Source organism: Chiloscyllium punctatum, chromosome 5 (assembly GCF_047496795.1).
Source record: "Chiloscyllium punctatum isolate Juve2018m chromosome 5, sChiPun1.3, whole genome shotgun sequence".
NCBI lineage: Eukaryota > Metazoa > Chordata > Chondrichthyes > Orectolobiformes > Hemiscylliidae > Chiloscyllium > Chiloscyllium punctatum.
In genome coordinates, this window is record NC_092743.1 from 88,440,170 (window position 1) to 88,463,873 (window position 23,704).

The 23,704-nt window shown below is 41.2% G+C and overlaps 1 long non-coding RNA gene across 1 annotated transcript in view; it reads right to left on the bottom strand.

The window, feature by feature from the left end:
* Positions 1–23,704, bottom strand: part of LOC140477213 (uncharacterized) — a 56,252-nt gene that overhangs the window by 10,034 nt on the left and 22,514 nt on the right. Inside the window, exon 2 of the long non-coding RNA XR_011960673.1 lies at positions 8,121–8,310. This is a non-coding gene — a long non-coding RNA (uncharacterized lncRNA). The remainder of the gene's footprint in view (positions 1–8,120; positions 8,311–23,704) is intronic.

Genomic DNA, 23,704 nt, shown 5'->3' on the forward strand with positions numbered 1-23,704 from the left:
ATAAATATAAAGATAAATTCTACAGCAATGATCAGAAAACATTGAAATGATCAAATCTTTTATTGAGTTGTTTTGTTCATATTCCACAAGGGCAAACAGAGTCCAAAAATGCAAGGCTTCAGGCACAACCTTTTGCTCTCAGAAGTGGCAAGCAAGGAGACAGGAAAAGATAGGGTGGTACTGTAAATGAACCTTGTTGCCTTCCCATTTCTGCCACCAACTAAGGCTAAGTGGATAATTAAGTACCACTTAAGTGTTCTCAACCCACTGTCCCTGGAATTAACCTAGCTGCAAATGGGCCTGTTACTATGCATGACAGCAGTTATCCTGTGGTCATTCTGTCACATGTGTATGGGGTCTCACTCAAAAAAAGTAGCTGGCATTAAATTTAGTGACTGGATGGATGGACGGACGGGTGCCTACTGTGAGCCACACTCTTATGATTCAACCCAAGACCAGCCTCACCATTTACCATTGATAAGTGGTTAATTCACAATCTGGGACTTCAGAAGAATTGTTCTTCCAGCCATGCTCTCCTGTGATGCTGCTGGTTGGTCAACAACTCATTAGGTCAGGCTTCACCTCCAAGGACTATGGAAGGCCTGCTGGCACCCTTGCCACAATCTGACTGACCTATTGACTCAGCAGGCCTTTCTGAAACAGACAGCATGTCTCCTGCTAGCTCTTCAGTTGACTGACAAGACCATTGAGGCCTCAAGATGATCCAACCTGCTTTACTTTTGTAGGTTTTTGTACATTTTTAATAATGTTTAGTAAATTCAAGTTTGTACCAAATAATTCAATATTTCAAACAGACGGATGGCAAGATCCACAATGCAGCACTAAACTGAAAAATTATACCTTAAAATTCAAATATGAATTTTAAGGTATAAGGTCCAGCTGAAACTAATTACAATCAGGGCAAGTAGAAAGAACTGGCTATATAAATTCCTATACAAATCTTATGTTACCAAAAATGAAATAGCAATTATTTCAGATCCAAAAATATTCACAGCTAGTGGAGTATCCAGAGGTCAGTTTATATATGCAAATATAGACAGGCAGGAGTCTAGAAGAACATAGCAGGCCAGGCAGCATCAGGGAGGTGGAGAAGTCAATGTTTCAGGTGTAATCCTTCTTCAGGATCTTCTTTCTCCACCTCTTGATGCTGCCTGGTCTGCTTTGTTCTTCTAGCGTCCTGCCTGGCTGTTTTGGATTTCAGCATCTGCAGTTTTTTTTACTTTAAACATGTATGCAAATATAGCAGACAATTTGCATACAGCAAGATCCTGTGAAGAAATTAGATAAAGGGTCAAATAATATTTTCTTGGTGTCACTGGTTGAGAATAAATGTTGGCCTGAATGCTCATTTTCTTTTGTAATAGTGTCATGAGACGGAAGCCAACTCAAACAAGCAGGTATGCCTTCATTTAATATTGAAGCAGAAAACATTCAGACTATGCAGCAAAATTATATTAGGCTTAAAATTTTATTTAGTTTTAAAAGTAGCACTTAAACCTACAACCTTCTAATTCAGAGATAAGGGTGCTACTAATGATTCTCACAGCTAACAGTATGCAAACTGTGACTAAGATAGTAATTAAAATACTACAGTGATCACAAAAGCATACAATTGTAACTAACTTATTTGTTCTGCGCACACGTTATCTGACCAGAGTTTTTCTAGCATTTTCTGTATTTACTGTCTCAAACAAACAGTGTTTCAATATATCATTGCTTAAGTACAAGCTTATGAAATTGAATAAAGCCTCACTTTTACAATGCTGATTAATTTGGTGAGCCAACATTTTACAAAATTGAAAGGAAGAAAGTTCTACATTTGTTTAGAACAAACAAAAATAGAATTTGGTATTTAACTACTATGAATAGAGTGAATGGTAATTAGTGGTAGAATATTTGCATATATCAGAAGGTAATGGTACGCACTGCAGACAGATTCAACAAGTGGAGGTGAGATGCTTTAGTGAAAACAAAATGCTGGAAATCTGTGTCAGGCAGCATCTGTGGAGCAAGCAAATGTTTCTAGTCTAGATGAATCTTCAACCAAGCTGACATGAAGAGTGGAGGATGAAGCTTTCACACAATATAGTGTGGTGGAGGAATGCTGGGGTAGAAAGGGGGCTGATCGTGCAGATTAAGTGACCAGAATGAGAATGGCAGAGCAATGATGTCTAACTGCCAAACTGGAAAGAACAGATGGTCACACTGGAATGAGGATGGGGATTGGAACATGGTGACAGAGAATGCAAACAAAGCTTGAAGAAAGGGAGTGTTCACAATCTGGGGGTGTTGAACCAATATTAAGTCCAGAAGGTTGTAAAGTGCCTATTCTGAAGCTGAGATGTTGTTCCCCCAGTTTGCACTGGGATTTGCTGGAGCATTGCAGCATGCCAAGGAGAGACAAGTGGACATGTGAGCAGGACGTTATGGTAAAATGATTGGCTACAGGAAGACATGGAACAGAAGTACTTTTGGTTTCTCCAATGTAGAGTAGACCACATTGGGTGCAGTGAATGCAATAGACCAGATTGGAGAGGTACAGGTATAATGTTGCTTCACCCTGAAAGACTGTTTAGGCCCTTGGATGGTGAGCAAGGGGCAGGTGTTACACCTTCTGCGGTTACACGGGCAGGGAGGGTGCTGTTGATGGCCATCGAGGAGTGGACAAGGGTATCCTGGAGGGAAAAGGTCCCTGCAAAATGCAGACGGGGGAGCAGAGGGACCATGTGTTTGGTGGTGGCATAGACAATTTCAACTGAGTGATCCTTTGAATGTAGAGACCGATGGGATGAAAAGTGAGGACAAGAGGACTCAATCAGACCGTTTAGTGTGATGGGAAGGGGCAAGGGCAGAAGCATAGTTCATTAGGTAAGATTGTTCTGTCATAGGGATATACAACATGGAAGCAGACCCCTCAGTCCAACTCGTCCATGGCAACCAAATATTTCAACCTAATTTAGATTAGATTAGATTACATTACATTACATTACAGTGTGGAAACAGGCCCTTCGGCCCAACAAGTCCACACCGACCCGCCGAAGCTCAACCCGCCCATACCCCTAACCTAACGCTATGGGCAATTTAGCATGGCCAATTCAAATGACCTGCACATCTTTAGACTGCGGGAGGAAACCAGAGCACCCGGGAGGAAACCACGCAGACACAGGGAGAACGTGCAAACTCCACACAGTCAGTCGCCTGAGGCGGGAATTGAACCCGGGTCTCAGGCGCTGTGAGGCAGCAGTGCTAACCACTGTGCCACCATGCTGTCCATAATGTAGTCCCATATCCCTCCAAACCCTTCCTATTCATATACCCGTCCAGATACCTTTTAAATGATGCTATTGTACTAGCCTTCACCACTTCCTCTGGCAGCATGTTCCATACACATACCACTCTCTGCATGAACTTGCCCCTTAAGTCTCTTTTATATCTTTCCCCTCCCACCCTAAACCTATGCCCTCTAGTTCTGGACTCCCCCACTCCAGGGAAAGGACTTTGTCTATTTATCCTATCCATGCCCCTCATGACTTTATAAACCTCAGTAAAGGTCACCCCTCAGCCTTTGATGCTCCAGGGAAAACAGCCCCAGCCCATTCAACCTCTCCCGGTAGCTCAAATCCTCCAACCCTGGCAACATCCTTGTAAATCTTTTCTGAACACTTTCAAGTTTCACAACATCCTTCTGATAGGAAGATCGGAATTGCTTGCGATATTCCAAAAGTGGCCTAATCAATGCCCTGTACAGCCGCAACATGACCTCCCATCTCCTGTACTCAATACTCTGACCAATATAGGAAAGCATGACAAACGCCTTCATCACTATCCTATCTACCTGTGACTACAAGGTCTCTGTACTCAGTAACTCAATCAAGTTCGCAAGACAGGATTTCCCATGCACAAAGCCACGTTCCCTCCAACAACTTGCCCATCACTGACATCAGACTCACCGATCTATTGTTCCCTGGCTTGTCCTCACCACCTTTCTTAAGTAGTGACACCATGTTAGCCAACCTTCAGTCTTCTGGTATCTCATCTGTGACTATTGATGATAGAAATATCTCAGCAAAGGTCCGAGCAATCACTGCCCTAGCTTCCCAGAGTTCTAGGGTACACCTGATCAGGTTCTGGCGATTTATCCACTTGTGTGTTTCAAGACATTATATCTTCCATGTCCTTGTCAACCACAATAGGCAGGAAACTAAGGTTATGGAAGAAGGATAGTTTATAACCCGGAATGAAGTAGTCAAGGAAAAGAAGGGAAGTATCGGACATGGAACAACCCCATGAAAAATTATAGAGGGGTGGAAGTTGGAGACAGAATTAACAAATTTTTCAATGTCAAGACAAGAGCATAAAGCAGCACTGATACAGTCGATGTACTCAAAAAAAAATTGGGTGGGGGAGGGGGAGGGGGCAGTGTAGACCTGGAACAATGATTGTTCCACATACCCCATACACAGGCAGGTATAAGACACATGAGGGTGTCCATAGCCACTCCTTTGATATGGCAGATGCGAGATGAATTAAAGGAGAAATTGTTCTGTGAGGGAATAACTTTAGCCACGCAGAGGAGAATGATGGGAAATAGGGATAGTGCAGGCCTCTGGTCAAGGATAAAGCTGACACAGCTGTCAGACTATTCTGGTGGGGAATGGAGGTATAGAGATTAGATATCCATGGTGAAGAGGAGACAGTTAGGGCTGGGGTGCCAGACAGAGATCTCCAGAGGTAATAAGGTCAGTGCCAGTCCTGGCAGCAATGGCTTGACTTGGGGTCATAGTCCAGGGTGAGATATGAAGAAGTGCCTGACAGTTGGTGTTGAACGTCTCCAAATCCTCGTGGGCAGGTTTGATGACAAAATTAGGGTTGGACCTGACAGAGCAAAGCAATTTCAGAAGGGGACAAGTTAGTGAGTGAGAGGAGCACAGAAATTGACTCAGCTGATATCACGCCGACAGTTTTCAGTGAAAAGATGGAGGGTAGGTAAGAGGCCAGAAGAAGGGGTCCAAGTGGAGGGTGAATACTGGAAGTGGGTGAAGGGATCTTTGGGGTTGTTGGAGAGTGGGGTGGAGAGTTCCTGCTGAAGTGAAAACGAAGACTGAGGAAAAACAGTTCAACATCATGGAGAGCCCGAAATTCATTAAGGTTGAGGCGTAACAGTATGAAGCTGAGTCCTTTGCCGAGAACAGTATGTTGAGCCTCAGAGATTTGGTGGGGGGGGGGGGGGGGTGCGAAACGAGTCAGGTCCTCTGCAGAAAGAGATGGCACCCGAGAATTGGAACAGGTGGATGCTAAGGGAGGGTAAGGGATCGGTTCTGAATGACAGGAGAGGATGGGGTCCAATAGGAGGAAAGGAGGAAGGCAGTGCAGGACTGGTGTCAGAGAAAATAAAGTTGCTTGCAGTCCTTGACAACTGAAAGAAAGAAAAAGTATTTTTTGAAGCAACGGTCGAGACGCTGGGTCTATTGCATTTGCTGCACCCAATGTGACCTACTCTACATTGGAGAGACCAAACAGACTAGCTGACCACTTTGTGGAACAGCTCCAGTCCAACCTTTCCGCAGCCAGTCATTTTAACATGGCATCTTGCTCGCACGCCCACTTGTCTGTCCTCAGCATGTTGCAACGCTCCAGCAAATCACAGCGCAAACCGGAGGAAGAGTTTCAGAGTAAGCATATTACAACCTTCTGGACTCAATATTGAGTTTAGCTTTACTTGTTGCATTCTGTCACCATTTCCCCTTCCCTCCTCCCACTCCAGTGTGACCATCTGTTCTTTATAGTTTGGCAGTTGGGCATCCATTGTTCTGTTGTTCTCACATTCTGATCATTAACAGCACACTTTCTCCCCCAGCACTCCACCCCCAAACATAATTGCATAAGTGCTGCCCCTTCAAACTTCACGTCAGCTTGGAAAAAGAGACATCTAGTATCAAAACAATAGCTTGCTCTCTCTCTCCACGGATGCTGCCTGACCTGCTGTGATTTCCAGCATTTTTCTGTTTTCAGTACAGATTCCAGAATCTGCAGTGATTTTCTCCTACATTGACAGATGCTCTAGATTCAGTACATAGTTACACTTAATGAGAGCGAAGTGGCCCAGCCCAAATCATACAAAGCTGATTCTTGAATTGGATTAAGGTTCAATACAAACTTAACAGAAAGGGTCTATTTTATGGCAAAAAAAAAAGCTCCGTGCAATGTGAATGTAGTCAAAAGAAACAAATGGGATCTGTGCCACTAGAAACAAAAAATGCAATAATTAGCATTTTAATCTGACACCCTTTCAGACTTCTGAAAAATCATTGCAATTAAATTACACCTGTTTTTAAAAGTAGTTTTGAACTTTAAATTGATGTGAGAAATTAATAGTGAAAGCTCTGATTCAAAGCTTTAGGATAGGATTTTGAGATTGCAGCAAAAACTTCAAAATTAAGTTTAATAAAATGATTGAATCTTGCTGGTAAATGAATTTTGCTTTGAAATAAACTTGAATTTCCATGAAACATCCAGCTAACTTGACAAAAGTAGTTTATGCTTAGATCCAAGATTTTGAAGTACACTGCAGGCAATATTCTATCTGCAAGCTTTGCACAACGCCTGTTTAAATCATTCAGTCAACACACCCAAAAAGAGAGTGAGTGGACTTCCAAGTTATGATGTCAGTAAATTCCTGTGCTGACTAGTACAAACTGAATAATCACACTGTAAATGCACAGACGATTTAATCAGGAATGACCGATATAGTCTGTTGCATCAGGACTTTATCCTTGGGGCAGGTTTCTGAAGTAGAACAAGCAGAGTTGTAATTCAATGCCATTCATTTGTCTCAATTATTTATGTGGATCAAGTTGGATGCATGAAGCAGATCCACCCCTGCCCCAAAAAAAGTGCATACCTGAAGTAACATGTTCATGCACTCATCTTTATGACTGCACAAGCATTGATACTTTAGGATGGTTGTTTGCAAGTGCTGTTTAAATGTTATTTTCAACTATCTGGGTTTAATACAAAACACAGAAATGACGACATGATCTATTACAAATACAAATCAGCTTACATGTAGCCAATAACTAACCACAGTATTTCATTTTTATGACTCAAGGAAAGACCTGACAACATGGAACAGCTATAAGAAATTGTTTTAAATGTTCATATTTTCTCATTAGTTTCAAACGGTGTATTTTCAATTGCATTTATTCTTCTCTGGGCCTACATGTCAAAAGCACAAAGGCTATAGTAGACTCCCAAGGGTCTTGACCAACATTCCTCAATATCAGCACTAATTAAAATCAATTGTGTTTAACTGTAAAATGGCCAGTGCAATTCAGAGAATATCATGTACCTTAAAACATCTACTCAAATTTGTTTTAAAGGACTTTCAGAATTTTCAAAACCAGTTCCTATTTGAAACAGAAATTCTTTGAGCAAAGCTCACTAAAAATGCCCCATTGAACCTAAGGTAACAAAAGGAATATTTTAGGATCAGATCCTGGGTAACCAAGGAGAAAAATCAATAGTTATGGCTTCTATATAGGATCTGTTATATAATAAAACCTACAGACTGAGAACAACATTTAATTTTGTTTAGTAGCAGGAACATTGTACATTTAACCAACTCTAAGTTTCAGAAGATCTATTTCCCACGAAGTTTTATTCTCAAAAATCCTGCACCAAATCCAAGGCAGTGGTTTCATTAATTGTCCATGTTTTTATTTTAATCCTTTAAAAGTTTGAGAAAAACAAGATTTACAAATACACTTCCAAAGAATATTCCTGGAGCAACATTGTTCTTTAGTTTTCAAGGACAGGAATCACCCTTGAAGAAATCAAAAGCTTTTAGCATGATTAAGTTGTATAGGCTCTATGGACAACCTAAAGAGCACATTCTGACAGAACTCTGTCTGGACAATTATGTTCAAATAAACACAAGTATGAAATAAACTCCAAAATGTGGGTTATGAAAAACAAACAGTGCACTGAGCACATACCAGGGAGAACTACATCTGAATTAAAACCTGTTCTACATTAGACACAAAGGCAGGTTCTTCCACTAATAATAATTCATGCATTTTTTGTTATATAAAAATACTAACCTAAATTAGGATGAAAAACCACTTTAAGGAATTCTTGATTCCAAGATCCCCATATCCTTTTAATAGGAAATGTAAACTAGAAAAACAGAACTGCTTTTGCAACAGTCTTCTGATTATGTCCTCTTTTTGTTCAGCTTCTTCACATTCCACAGCTTTTGACTGAAACTTCTAAAATGTCCACAGGCCACACCTACATAGTCAAAAGATCAAAAAAGGTATATTACTTAACCACACAGACGTTGTAGTCCAGGTATGCCATACTTCGTAAATAATGACTGAAGCATTCAATGGAATTATGACTGTTAGAAAGAACAAGAGTATTAATTGTTTATATTGTTTCAATTAATGGAAAAAGCGTATTGGGAAAAATAATTTCTTCAGCAATTTAATAATGCATTTTTAAACAAGTGCAAGTACAACTTAAAATTAAAATTCCAGGGACTATATCAAATGCATGCATTTGTATACCAGTATAAATTACTTCTCTAGCACAGACCAACAGTAGCAATTAAGTTAGCTATGGTGATTGAGAGATTAATGGGGTAGTTTCAGTTCTGAAAGGCAATATATTCCACCAGCATTAGCAATCAAACAAATTACAAAAAAGGTGGCAGATAATGAGCACTGAAATTCAGTGGTTGCTTCTCAGATAATACTAAGACTAATGAGTCTAGAGTAATAGAGATATACAGCATGGAAAACAGACCCAGCCTATTCAACCTCTCCCAATCATAGCTCAAACCCTCCAACCCTGGCAATATCCTTGTAGGTCTTTTCTGAACCCTTTAAAGTTTCACAACATCCTTCCTAGGAGGGAGACCAGGTACTTAATTGGAACAGAGCAGAAATGTTTAATCTTATTCAGTGCTCCACCTGATCTGCCATATCGCTGTATTGGCATCATCTTGGCATAGTTTAAAGCAAGACTTGAAAAATGTTGACAAAAATCGAATCCGTTTTAATTCATTACAATGCTAACACCCAGAACTACAACTGAACTTTCCACTTTATCCCCCCACTTCTATACAATTACATAGCATCACTACTGTCATACAAGCATTGGCAGCTGTGGTCTCAAACTAACCAATCCCACTCCCCTGGAATTTCCTCCTGAACCACTCTGTAAGCAAACTTTTGCTCACAACATAACTTTCTCAATTTCAGTACCAGCTTTTGTTTAGGTCCCTGAAAAGTCTAATGTTTTCTATGATAAGTAACTAAAAAAAAAGCATGTTCTGGCTTGGTACAGCATTAGTTCTTTCTGGCTCTATATTCGTCCTGCCATATTTTTGCAGAGTTACAATCACCACTGTTCCAATGAACTTTGTTAAAAATCAGAACACCAGATTATAGTCCAACAGGTTTATTTGGAAGTACAAGCTTTCGGAGCGGTGCTCTTTCATCAGGTAGCTTGTATTTCCAAATAAACTTGTTGAACTATAACCTAGCACTGCGATTTTAAAAACTTTGTCCACCCTAGTCCAAAACCGGCACCTTCACACCAATGAACTTTAGAAGTCCTAGTCTATATCTTTAAAGAAAACCATTACAACTGGAGCAACAGATAAAGAAAAATTTAACACACTGAACTCTTTGGAAAAAAAAATCAATGCTTTAGGGATCAAATTCCATACTGTCTTCACCCAACCAAACCATTTCAGTGGCCTTGAATACATTCACAATTTCTCCAACTACACTGCACTATGGAAAACAGATAAGGAATATGAAACTTATAAAGAATCAAAGTTGATATATTTTTCAAAAAATTGTTAGCAAGAAAGAAAGATGGCTACATGCAACACGAGCACCTTGAAAACTAATAAGGGATGTTAGTCAATGAAATAAAAAGTAATAGATGCTGAATGATTACTTTGCCCTTGTACAAGAAAATGTCAGCACGCTTGACATCAAGAAAGCCAATACTGAATCAGGCATTAGGACTCACCCATAGCAACACAAGCAAAACAGTAAGGATGAAGAAAGAAAAAGTGATATATTCCAAGGACCCAATGATTCCATTATATTTAGGATAGTTAGAAGGAATAGTGAGAACATTGGAGATGCCCTGACAATAAGTTTTAAGTTCTCCCAATTCAAGGGCGTACAATTTTGAATAAAAGTTCTTATTCACCAACTTCATTGTATCTTAGCTCCCCAGGTAGCAGCAGCTAACAAGATACATAAGCATTAATTAAACATTAATGTTAAACTAGCAACAATGGAATTTTTCAAAGGATTGTAAGCAGAATGTCAGTTTATAAACTGACACGGTGAAAGGGAAACAAGTGGAAAATTGAGGAAGCAAGGAGCTACAGGAAGACAGGAGAACTGATCCATGCCGACCAAAATGTCTGTCCACGCTAACCCTATTTCCCTACACTTGGACCATATCCTTCTAATCCTTTCCTATCCATGTATTTGTCCAAATGCCTTTTAAATGTTGTTAATGAACCCGCCTCAACCACTTCCGGTGGCAGCTCATTCCATATAACTAGCACCCTCTAAAAAGGTTGCCGCTCATGTTCTCTTTAATTCTTTCCCCTCTAACTTTAAACTGATGCCTTCTAGTCATCAATTCCCCAACCCTGGGGAAAAAGACCAAGTGCATTCACCCTATCCATGCCTCTACTGATCTTAAACATCTCTAAGATCTCCCCTCAGTCTCCTAAGCTCTTTAAAAAAAATGTTCTAGCTTGTTCAACCTCTCCCTACAACTCAGACTATTGAGTCCAGGCAACATCCTTGTGAATCTCTTCTGCACTCTTTCCAGTTTAATAACATCCTTCCTATTGCAAAGTGACCAAAACTGAAAGTAATACTCCATGTGCACCCTCCCCAAAGTCCTGTACAACTGCAACATAATTTCCCAACATCCATACTCAATGCCCAGACTGATGAAGATCAGTGTGCTAAAAGCCTTCTTCACTGTCCTGTCTACTTGTGACTCCACTTTCAGAGAACTGTGAACCTGAATGCCAAGATCCCTCTGTTCTACTACACTCCTTAAAGGCCCTGCCATTCACCAAGGAACTCCTACCTTGATTTGGACTTTCCAAAATGCAAGATTATTATCTATATTAAACTCCATTTGCCATTTCTTCCTAGCTGATCAAAGTTCTGCTGCAATTTCTGATAACCTTCCTCATTGTCTATTGTACATTCTCATCCAAATCATGGATATAGATAACAAACAGTAGTGGGTCCAGCACCTATCCCTGAGGCACTCCACTAGTCACAGGCCTCCAATCCAACAAGGGTTCTTCCACTATTATTCTCTGCTTCTTACCATCAAGTCAATTTTGTATCCAATTTGCCAGCTTGCCCTGGATTTCATGTGATCTAACCTTCCAGAGCAGCCTACCATGTGGAACATTATGAAGGCCTTACTGAAATCCATACAAATTATATCTACCACCCTGCCCTTGTCAACCTTCTTGGTCACTTCAAAGAACTCTTAAATTTGTGAGGCATGATCTCCCTCACGTAATGCCATGTAGACTACTCCTAATCAAACCCTGTCTTCTAAATGCATGTATATCTTCAAGTAACTTACACACCACAGATGTTAAGCTTACTGGTCTGTAGTTCCAAGGCTTTTTTTTCTTTGCAGCCCTTGAATAATGGCATATTTGCTACCCTTGGAGTTTGGAAAAAAATCTGAAAGGTGAGTGGAGGAGTACAAATGGTAAGGCAACCTATTCAGAATGTGTAGTGAGATCAGACAGAGGCAAAGAAAATGAGTTACTATTGGTGTTACTCAGCAATTTTCACAGCTGTATTCCTGATGAAGGGCTTTTGCCCGAAACGTCAATTTTACTGCTCCTCGGATGCTGTGTGAACTGTTGTGCTCTTCCAGCACCACAAATTGATGACTAGAATCTGGTTTCCAGCATCTGCAGTCATTGTTTTTACCCAATTTGAGAACCAGCAGAATCCGCATTGGGATATTTTTTACTATGTTAAAATGATTGACAGAGGTATGGGACTTTGGTTTAACCCTTACTGAGATGCTGAGACATCATTTGGTATGTAGGATTAATGATGTAAGCATGCAAAAGCACCTACTAGCTGAAGCCCAACTGGACTTCAACCAGGCACTACAACTGGCTTTATCATTAGTAAAAACGGCAAGTACAGCATACAAGTTGCACAGTATTGTTAGAAGTGGACACCCTCACTAGTCCAACTGAGCTTGGGGGACACTCCCTGGGCAAAGGCAATTGCAAAGCCTTACTCAGAACATATCCTGAACAGAGGAACTCTAGCTCAGCCCAAAATAAAGCCAAGCTTCTGCCAAACAGTTAAAATTTTCTTCAGGATCCAGACTAGTGAGCCAATGTAATTGCTACTGGTATGGAGACCCAAAACAGCAAAACAGTCCCACTAGACCTAAATTGAGTAAGAGAACTCATAGGCTAGTATACACCCTGGAAAGGTCACCTACATCTCGTTTGGAACAGTTAAATTGCTTAGCAACAATCAAATCAGAACCAAAAATGAAAGTCTGGTTAAATGGTCACCCGGTTGTAATGGAGGTTGATGCCAATGCAGCTTTTTCAGTGATAACAGTACCTATTCTTCACAAAATTTGCTCTGTATTTCAACCTATTTGCGCAAGACCTTGGCTAGACAGATCTTATACTGGGGAACCTTTATAGATCAATGGTACAATTTTGGTTCCAACCTCTTATGAGAAGCAGCTGCGTCAGGCACCATTGATTGTAGTAAAAGGCTTGGACCCAAGCTTGGAGTGAAATTGGTTGAGAAAGATTCACCTAGATTGGCTCAATTTTTTGTTTACAAAATGGCTGCCTGAGTGCAGTCCTAATTAAATACCCAGAGATTTTTCAGGATTATCACAAGAGTCAAGGTCACTTTGCACGTTGTCCAGGAAGCAATCTATGATTCTGCAAGACCAATCCAGACCATTTGCCTTATGAGCCAACATAGATGCAGAAATCAGAAGGCTGGAAAGTGAAGGAATCATCACACCAGTACAATTTACTGAATGGACAGCATCAGTCATACTGGTTGTGAAGTCTGACAAGTTGGTTTGCCTTTGTGGGGATTTAAAGTAAATGATAAATCCTCTATGCCGTGAAAAGCAGTTTATGCACAAAGCTGGCTTCATGAAACTGGAGAACAACCATGCGTACTCGCAGTTGCAATTAGAAGCAGATTCCTAGAAGAGTTGATACCTATAAGGGTTTGTACTAGTATAAAAGACCGCTATTTGGGGTATCGTCAGCTGTGCAGTTTTTTAGCAAATGATGGAGAACATTTTCCAAGGTCTACCCTTGGTCGTCATTTATCTAGATGACATGCTACTAATAGGGAAGACAAATAAGGAGCATTTAGTGAACTTTTAATTGACCTTAGACATTTCTCCTAGGCATGCATAAACAGGACAAAGCAGTGCCCACCCACAACTTCAGGCCAAATTCAGCAGTGGGCTCTAAGCTAAGTGCATATAGAACATAACAGCATAATGTAGTTGATGCGCCAACCTGTGAAACCAATGTGAAGCCCATCTAACCTACACACTACTCCATTTTCATCCAGATGACTATCGAATGACTATTTAAATGCCCTTAAAGTTGGCAAGTCTACTATTGTTGCAGGAAGGCCGTTCCATGCCCGTACTACTGAGTAAAGAAACAACATCTGTTCTATATCTATCATCCCTCAATTTAAAGCTACGTTCCCCCATGCTAGCCATCACCATCCGAGGAAGAGGCTCACTGTCTATCCGCCCTCTGATTATATTATATGTCTCAATTAAGTCACCTTTCTTCTCTCTAACGAAAACACACTCCAGTCCCTCAGCTTTTTCTCGTAAGACCTTCCCTCCATACCAAGCAACATCCTAGTAAATCTCCTCTGCATCCTTTCCAAAGCTTCCACATCCTTCCTATAATGGTGACCAGAACTGTACACAATACTCCAAGGCGGCTGCACCAGTTTTGGACAGCTGTAGCATGATCACATGGTTCCGAAACTCAATCCCTCTACCAATAAAAGCTAACACACCGTATGCCCTATCCACCTGGGTGGCAACTTTCAGGGATCTATGTCCATGAATACAGAGATCTCTCTGCTCATCTACAATACCAAGAATCTTGTTAGCCCAGTACTCTGCATTCCTGTTGCTCCTTCCAAAGAGAATCACCTCACACTTTTCTGCATTGAACTCCATTGGCCACCTCTCTAACCCACAATATCCTTTGGAACTATCCACAACTCTACCGATCTTAGTGTCATCTGCAAATTTACTAACCCAATCTAATTACAAGTTGGAACACCATTCGGGAGGCCAAGTAGCAAATGCATTGAGATGCCTCACGCTGGCAGATATACCACTGATGGCACCACCACTGAAAGAGTCTAATGTTTAGATTTTTTGGTTAGACTTCCTGTCACAGCTGACATTATCAGGCTTCAGATGCAGAGAGATCCGGTCCTGGCAAAACTAACAACTGGTGGTGAAGGGGGAAACCAAAGGGCCATGACAACCAGAATTGAAACCTTTTTGCATTTGGAGAGGCCAGACAGTATACTATTACAGGAAGCAAGAGTGAGATTGTCCCAAGCAAAGGTCACCACCAGACATTGGCTGAACTTCATTTTGGAAATCCCTGGGTGATCCTGTGAAGATGTTGGCAAGAAGTTATGTAGATGGCCAGGATTGGATGCAGACATAACTGTGTTGATGGGGCAGTGCCAAGTGCTAACAGGGGCCAAATCTCCAGATGCTAACAGCCCCCCCCCCACATTCTTGGGAATGGCTTGGCAAACCCTGCACTTGGTTTCACATCAACTAAGCAGGTCATTTCATTGACTAAAAGCATTGAGCCACTCAGTTGCTGAATGTACATAGAGTTCATTTGTCAAACATGAGGATGACAATAGAAAACTGCACATCTTTTGTAATATGCAGATTCCCGGATATGTTGGCCCAGATGATGGCTATCATTTACCAGCAGGGAATTTGAGCATTTTCTAAAATCAAATGGTATTCACCACGAGGACAGCTCCATACCATGCATCAGCCAGTGGTCTAACACAAAGAGCAGTCCAAACTTTGAAGACAAATGCTGTAGAAACAGTCTACAGTTTCACTAGGTACCAAATGGTCCCTGTTCCCATTTGATTATATGACCACCCCTTATAAAACTACAGGGTTAGCTCCAACAGTGTTGCTAATAGGGAGAAGCTTCCACACAGAGTTAAATCTGATCTTCCTGAACACGGACACCAATGCCAGACATAAGACTCCACTAAGTGAAGGGAACAATTTACTTCAGGGAATGAAGTTTGGTGAAGGAAGCATGGAAATGGCCCTGCATAGGTAAGAGGCATGGTAAACAAGAGGTCAGGTCTAGTGCAAAAGAATAAAAGTTACAAACTTGCAAACTGTGCAGGAGCAAAATGTGCCCAGCCCCTTGACAGTCTTTCTGACTGTTTCAGAACCCATGGGTTCTCCCTCTCCAAGTGTTGAGATCACCTCAGAATCTGAGGTGTACACTGATGTTGCCACCTCAACATCTTTACTTTCTGAATTTCTTTCAAGGTGCAGTAGGCACAAGAAGAGAGCAACTGTGCATTCCATGCCACCCGTATCAGAGGCAGTTGGAAGAATCTGGCCCTCTGTTAAAACACTCCTGGAGAAGCCAAAAAACAAAACTGGCCTATGTTCTTAGACTCAGAGGGATAGGGATGTAGTGATTGTAACAAGGTCAGCCAGGTGACATCAATAGGACTTCACTGACTGGCACTGTTAATCTAGACCAATTAGGGAGCCCTGGCTGAGTGATATAAAAAAAAGTTAGACATCCTGTTCACTCAGAGCCAGCTTTGAGGGAGCTGGATCAGTGTTCAGGACTCTCCACATGTAAATAAGGGGTGGCTTGATGATAATACAATGGCCTCTGGGGAGTTATTTCAGGAAGAACAGCTTGTTCTTTTATCAATAATAATACCAAATAAAACAGCTGCAATAAAATGACAACACAAAGTGTACAGCTGACTATCCCAACCTCATCTCAAGTCATGACAATATGCAAAATATGAATGGAGCAGAACATAATGACCATAAGCAAGGGAAACTTGGGACGTAGGTGTTTGCAAATCTGTATAACTGCATCAGAAAAGGTTGTTTGGGAGAGACTTTCAAAAAGTTAATTAAGGATTGATATGTTAGATTGATATTTTAAAAGGGAAAAATGTACTGATTGCTGAGAAGTTCCATCTAGTTACTTATTTGGGTTAGTAATGAACGTTCCTTTGGTGTTTTGCTGAAACAGCGAAGAGATGCTGGAAGAGAGATTAATAGTTCCTTGAAAATGGAGTCGCAGGTAGACAGGGAGTGAAGACGATGTTTGATAGGTTTGCCTTTACTGGTCAGTGCAATGAGTATTGGAGTTAGGTCATGTTGTGGCTGTATAGGACATTGATTAGGCCACGTTTGGAATACTGCTTTCAATTCTGGTCTTCCTGCTATAGGAAAGATGTTGCAAAACTTGAAACGATGCAGAAGAGATTGACAAGGATGTTGATGTGGTTGGAGGATTTGAGCTATAGGGAAAGGAAGAAAAGGCCGGGGCTATTTTCCCAGGAGTGTTGGAGGCTGAGGGCTAATCTTACAAAGATTTTAAAATCATGAGGGACATGAATAGGATAAATAGCCATGGTCTTTTTCCAGGGTGGCCGACTCCAAAACTAGAATGCATATGTTTAAGGTGAGGGGAAAGACTTAAAAGGGACCCAAAGGGCAACCTTTTCAGAATACTGTGCGTATGAAATGAACTGTCAGAGGAAGTGGTGGAGGCTGGTATAATTAATATATTTAAAAGGCATCTGGATGGGTATATAAATAGGAAGGTTTCAGAGGGATAATGGGCCAGATGTTGACAAACGGGATTAGACTAAATTTAGGATATTGGTCAACATGAATGAGTTGGACCAAAGGGTTTGTTTCCTGCTGTACATCTCTATTACTCTACAAGTGGAAGCCACAAGTAACAGGAAGTACCTTACAAATGGCAATTGGAATAATGCTTTAGTTACAACTTCGATAAAATACCGGTTGCACATCATAGCAAGATTGCTGTAAAGTATCCAAATCAGTAGCAATGAGAACACGAAATTTATTAAATTTAAACTTTGATCAATCAATATATTTTGGCTTAGAGTTCACAAATTGTACTCAAATAGTATTCTCATTGAAGGGTTTAGAGGATACTACTAATGCCAAAGCATTAGAAAGGAAGTTCTTTAATTTAAACAAAAAAAAAAGGAAGCGATATAAAACTGAAACTGATATGAACTGATGGATTAAGGTGGGTGCTTTCTTTACTACAAACATCCAAGTCTATCACGTCCACACTGGTCAAAAAATCTGACTACACAAATCCCATTTTCCAGCTTTTACCTTAAAGCCTTGAAGGTAGTGGCAATGCAAATAAATTATCTAAATACAGCTTAAATGTTCCAAGAATTTCTAATTCAACCACCCTCTTAGGCAGTGAATTCTGGACTCCCATCTGCAGTGAAAAATACCTCAACTCTTAAATCCAACATAGTCTACATCTCCTGGTTATTCCTTTTGCTACTATTGGAAAAAATGCCTCCTTATCCATCCTACATATATGTCCCTTATCTTATCCATCAGGTTTCCTCTCAAATTTTGCTGCTCCAAGGAGTACAACCTCAACCAATCTAATCTTTCCTTAGAGCTCAACTAAAACCGGGTAAAGATAATTAGCAGATAAAAGCAAGAGAAACAAGAATGATTTACTGGTAGTAAATTTTATTTGACTTTACGTATTGGACAAAAATTTAACGTCAATGGTTCACTGAACTCCTGCAAAATCACACTGCTCAACATAGTCATGGCCTGGTATAAAGGCACACTTAATGAAACATTTACTAAATTCTGAATGTGTAAGCGTAACTTTCCCACCAAATTCTTCCATTTCCCTCCCATTTACTCTCATATGTAATGAGCCTCAGCAATATTAAATTTGCCAAAGATATATGTAGCTAATATATCTCACTTCTATTCAGATATAACGGCACAATTAAAATGATTAACTTTTGGATGTATAGTGAACAAAGTGCAATAAGTACCAATACATGTAGCATTGGTCTAAATGAATGAAAACATACTGTAGTTAACTAAGTGAGCTGAGTAGAGTTTGAATGAATGACTAGAGACGCAATATAGAGAATAAAGAATGATGAGTAGAGAGTTACTAGTATGAATGATTGAATGGATGAATGTGCTTGTGTTTAAGTGGGTTAATGAGAACACAGTTTCTTTGCAAGAGGTTTATAATGCAATATAGTAGGGCCGATTTTTACTCGAGATATGGAAAATGCAAGATTTTTGACCATGAGATTGACCTTTACATGAGTATAGATGGTATGCACTATTGAGAGAGCTCTTGCTGTTCAATGATAGTGTCCCTACCTTTGGCCAGAAAGTCTAAAATATTTGTCCTGTATTGAAATTCAAAATAGCAATGATATTAACTTTTGCAGAGAGGTACGTACGTAATGTGATCCCTCAAATTTAGTTTCACATAACTTTAAGGATTAATAAACTCAACTTCAAATTGAATCATGCAATTAGATGAAGTTCAATTTGAGTTGTAAAGAGAGGCTGGATATGCTGGGACATTTCTCTTCTCTTTCTCCCCTCCCCCCCCACCCACACTGGTGCATAGGATATTGAGGGGTGACCTAAAAGGTTTTATAAAATCATGAGGGGGATAGAGAAGGTGAATGGAGAGACTCGCCTATATTTTCTACCAAGAGGATAGTTTACCAACATTAATGCTAGATTCTCTGCTTTTACACTCTTTCCAGCCCTCAAACTCTGATACTCCGGTGGAAAAAAATTCCCAGCCTATCCAGCCTATCTATTAAAACACTATCTATGGCCCTACCATTAATTGTACAAGTCCTGCCTGCTTTGTTTTACCAAAATGCAATACCTTGCATGTACCCAAAGTAAATTCCATCTGTCACTCTTCAGCCCATTGACACAATTGATCAAGATATCTTTATAATCTTAGATAACCTTCCTCACTGCCTACTATAAATCAATTTTGGTGTTAAGTGCAAACTTGCTAAACATGCCTTTTATATAAAGTGATTTAGAGGAGAATATAGATGATAAAACTGGAGCCAGCACGGATTCCTGTAGAACATCACTGTTCACAGACCTCCAGTCTGAAAAACAACCCTCTACCATCACTGTCTCCAGCCATTAAGCAATTCTTGTATCCAATTGGCAAGTTTATCCAGAATCCTTTGTGATTTAACTTTATTAACTAATCTACCATGCAGAACCTGGTCAAAAAGTCCAAAGTAAACAACATCTACTGCTCTGTTCTCAATCTACTTGGTTACTTCCTCAAAAAGCTCAATCAAGTTTGAGACACACCATTTCCCATGCACAAAACCACATTGACTATTCCCAGTCTTTCCTGGCTTCTCCAAATGCATGTAAATTCTAGCTTTCAGATTCACTTTCAACTACTTGCCTACCACTGAAGTTCACACACAGGTCTGTAGTTCCCAGGCTTCTACTTACATCCCTTCTTAAAAAGGTACAACATAAACCACTCTCCAGTCCTCTGACACCTCACCTGTAGTTATAGATAATACAACTATCTCTGCTAGAGGCCTTATAATTTCCTCCCTAACTTCTCACAACATCCTAGAATACACCAGATCAGATCTCTGGTTTAGTTGGAATAGATTTGGACAGTACTTGTTGAAATATATAGAGCCTTCTTGAAGCATACAAGATTCTTAAAAGGACTTGACAGGGTAGATGTGGAAAGGTAATTTCTCCTTATGGGAGTGTCTAGGACCAGAGGGCATAATCTCAGAATAAGGGGTCACACATTTAAGACAAATGAGGAGGAATCTCTTCAAAGGGTTTTGAATCTGTGAAATTATTTACCATGGAAAACTGCTGAGACTGCATCTTTAAGTATGTTCAAGACTGGGACAGATGGATTTAAGGTAATCAAAGGTTATGGGGAACAGGCAGTAAAGAAGATTTGAGGATCATCAGATCAGCCATAGTCTCATTGAACAGAGGAGCAGAATATGGACTGAACAGTCTACTTTTCCTGATGGTTTTTTTTTGTTATTATTCATGGGATGAGGGCATTACTGGCCAGCATTTATTTCCCAACCCTCATTGCACATTTAAGAGTCAACTACATTGCTGTAGGTCTGGAGTCATATGTAGTATCTGCAGATATGCAGTTCATTCTGGGGTAGATGGGACCTCTACAAACAGGATGGTCTACACCTGAACCAGAGGGGTACCAATATCCTGGGGAGGAATTTGCTAATGCTATTCAGGAGGGTTTAAACTAATTCAGCAGGGAGATGGGAACCTAAATTGTAGTTCCAGCGTCCAGGACATTGAGAGTAGTGAGGTCAGAAATATGGCAATGTTGCAAGAGTTCACCAGTAGGCAGGAAGGTGGTTTGAAGTGCGTCTACTTCAATGCCAGCAGCATCCGGAATAAAGCAGGTGAACTGGCAGCATGGATTGGTACCTGGAATTTTGATGTTGTGGCTATTTTGGAGACATGGCTGGAGCAGGGACAGGAATGGTTGTTGCAGGTTCTGGAATATAGATGTTTCAGTAAGATCAGAGAAAATAGTAAAAGAGAGTGAGGTCTGGAATTGTTAGTCAAGGACAGTATTATGAGAGCAGAAAGGAGGACTGCAGATGCTGGAGATCAGAGCTGAAAATGTGTTGCTGGAAAAGCACAGCAGGTCAGGCAGCATCCAAGGAGCAGGAGAATCGATGTTTTGGGCACAAGCCCTTCTTCAGGAATGAGGAGTGTACCAAGCAGGCTAAGATAAAAGGTAGGGAGGGGCGTTGGGAATGCGATAGGTGGAAGGAGGTTAAGGTGAAGGTGATCAGCCGGAGTGGGGGTGGGGGCGGAGAGGTCTGGAACTGGTCCTCCTGGGAGCAGATGCGGCAGAGACGAAGGAATTGGGAATATGGGATGGCATTTTTACAGGGGGCAGGGTGGGAGGAGGTGTAGTCTAGGTAGCTGTAGGAGTCGGTCAGTTTATAGTAAATGTCAGTGTTGATTCAGTCGCCCGAGATAGAAATGGAGAGGTCTAGGAAGGGGAGGGAGGAGTCTGAGACGGTCCAGGTAAATTTGAGATCGGGGTGGAAGGTGTTGGTAAAGTGTTCAACTGCCTCGTGGGAGCACAAGGCAGCGCCGATATAGTCATCGATGTAGCAGAGGAAAAGGTGGTGCCAGTGTAGCTGCGGAAAATGGACTGTTCCACATATCCTATGAAGAGGCAGGCATAGCTGGGGCCCATGCGGGTGCCCATGGCTACTCCTTTGGTTTGGAAGAAGTGGGAGGATTGGAAAGAGAAGTTGTTCAGGGTGAAGACCAGTTGTCAGTCAGTCAGAGGGTGTCAGTGGAAGAGTATTGGTTGGTACGGCAGGAAAGGAAGAAGCAGAGGGCTTTGAGTCCTTCGTGATGGGGGATGGAGGTGTACAGGGACTGGATGTCCATGGTGAAGATAAGGCGTTGGGGACCGGGGAAGCGGAAATCATGGAGGTGGAGGAGGGCGTGGGTGGTGTCCCGAACGTAGGTGGGGAGTTCTTGGACTACGGGGGGTAGGACCGTGTCGAGGTATGCAGAGATGAGTTCAGTGGGGCAGGAGCAGGCTGAGACAATGGGTCGGCCGGGGCAGTCAGGTTTGTGGATTTTGAGCAGGAGGGAGAAACGGGCGGTGCGGGGTTGTGGGACTATGAGGTTAGAGGAGGTGGATGGGAGATCCCCTGAGGTGATGAGGTTATGGATGGTCTGGGAGATGATGGTTTGAAGAAGTTGAATCTCTCAAGAGGAAGAAGGCAGCGTATGTTAGGATGAGATGTGAAGATTCAGTTAGGATGCTAGAGTTACAACTTAACCTGGAAAGAGCTAAAGAGAGAGCTAAGAAGAGCCAAGAGTCGAACATGAGAAGTTTTTGGCAGGTAGGATCTAGAAAAACCCTAAAGCTTTCTATAGGTATATCAGGAATAAAAGAATGACTACAGAAAGATTACAGCCAATCAAGGATAGTAGTGCAAAGTTGTGTGTGAAGTCAGAGGAGATGGGGAAGCGCTAAATGAATATCTTTTGTTAGTATTCACACTAGAAAAAGACAATGTTGTCAAGGAGAATACGGAGATACAGGCTACAGACGAGATGCGATTGAAGTTCATCAGGATGAGGTGTTACCTATTTTCCACACTTTCCAGAGTTGCGAAGTCCCCTGGGCCAATGGGATTCATCCCAGAATTCTCTGGGAAGCCAGAAAGGACTTTGCAGGGCCTTTGGCTTTGATCATTAGGTCGTCATTGTCTACAGGAATAGTGCCAGAAAACTGGAGGATCAAGAAGGGGTGCTGTGGGTAAAAAGTGTTGAAAAAGGTTATAAGAGATAGGATTTATAATCATCTAGAGGGGAATAAGTTGATTAGGGATAGTTGACACGGTTTTGAGAAGGTTAGGTCATGCCTCACAAATCTTATTGAGTTCTTTGGAGATAGTTATCAAACAATTGGATCAGGGTAAAGTGGATGATGTGGTGTATATGGATTTCAGTAAGGCATTTGATAAGGTTCCCCACAGTAGGCTATTGCACAAAATAGAGGCATGGGATTGAGGGTGATTCAACAGTTTGGACCAGAAATTGGCTAGCTGAAAGATGACAGAGGGTGGTGGTTGATGGCAAATGTTCATCCTGAAGTTCAATTACTAGTGGTGTACCTCAAGGATCTGTTTTGGGTCCACTACTGTTTGTCATTTTTATAAATGACAAAGACGAGGGTGTAGAAGGATGGGATTGTAAATTTGTGGAGGACAATAAGGTCGGTGGAGCTATGATAGCACTGAAGGATGTTGCAGGTTTCAGAGGGTCTGAGATAAGCTGCAGAGCTGGGCTAAGAGGTGGCAAATGGAGTTTAATGTGGAAAAGTGTGAGGTGATTCTCTGGAAGGAGCAACAGAAATACTTTACTGTGCTAATAAGATTCCTGATAGTGTAGATGAGCAGAGAGATCTGTGTCCATGTACATAGATCCTTGAAGGTTGAGTGGTGACCTAATTGAGATAAGATAATCAGAGGGTTAGTTAAGGTGAACAGCGAGAGCCTCTTTTCCTCAGATGGTGATGGAGAGGACATTGCTTTAAACTGAGGGGTGATAGATATAGGATAGATGTCAGAGGTAGTTTCTTTACTCAGTAGTAGGGGGTGTGGAATGCCCTGCCTGCAACAGTAGTAGACTCGCCAACTTTAAGGACATTTAAATGGTCATTGGATAGACATATGGACGAAAATGGAATAGTGTAGGTTAGATGGGCTTCACATTGGCTCCACAGGTCAGCGCAACAAAGGCCAAAGGGCCTACTGCACTGTAATGTTCTACGTTCTAAAGTTCTAAAGAGCATTTTTAAGAAAAGAAAATTGCAAAAAAACCTTCGATTATTTTGAAACAAAAAAAAAGGAATATTGGAGTAATCAGCAGGGATACAGGAATTAAA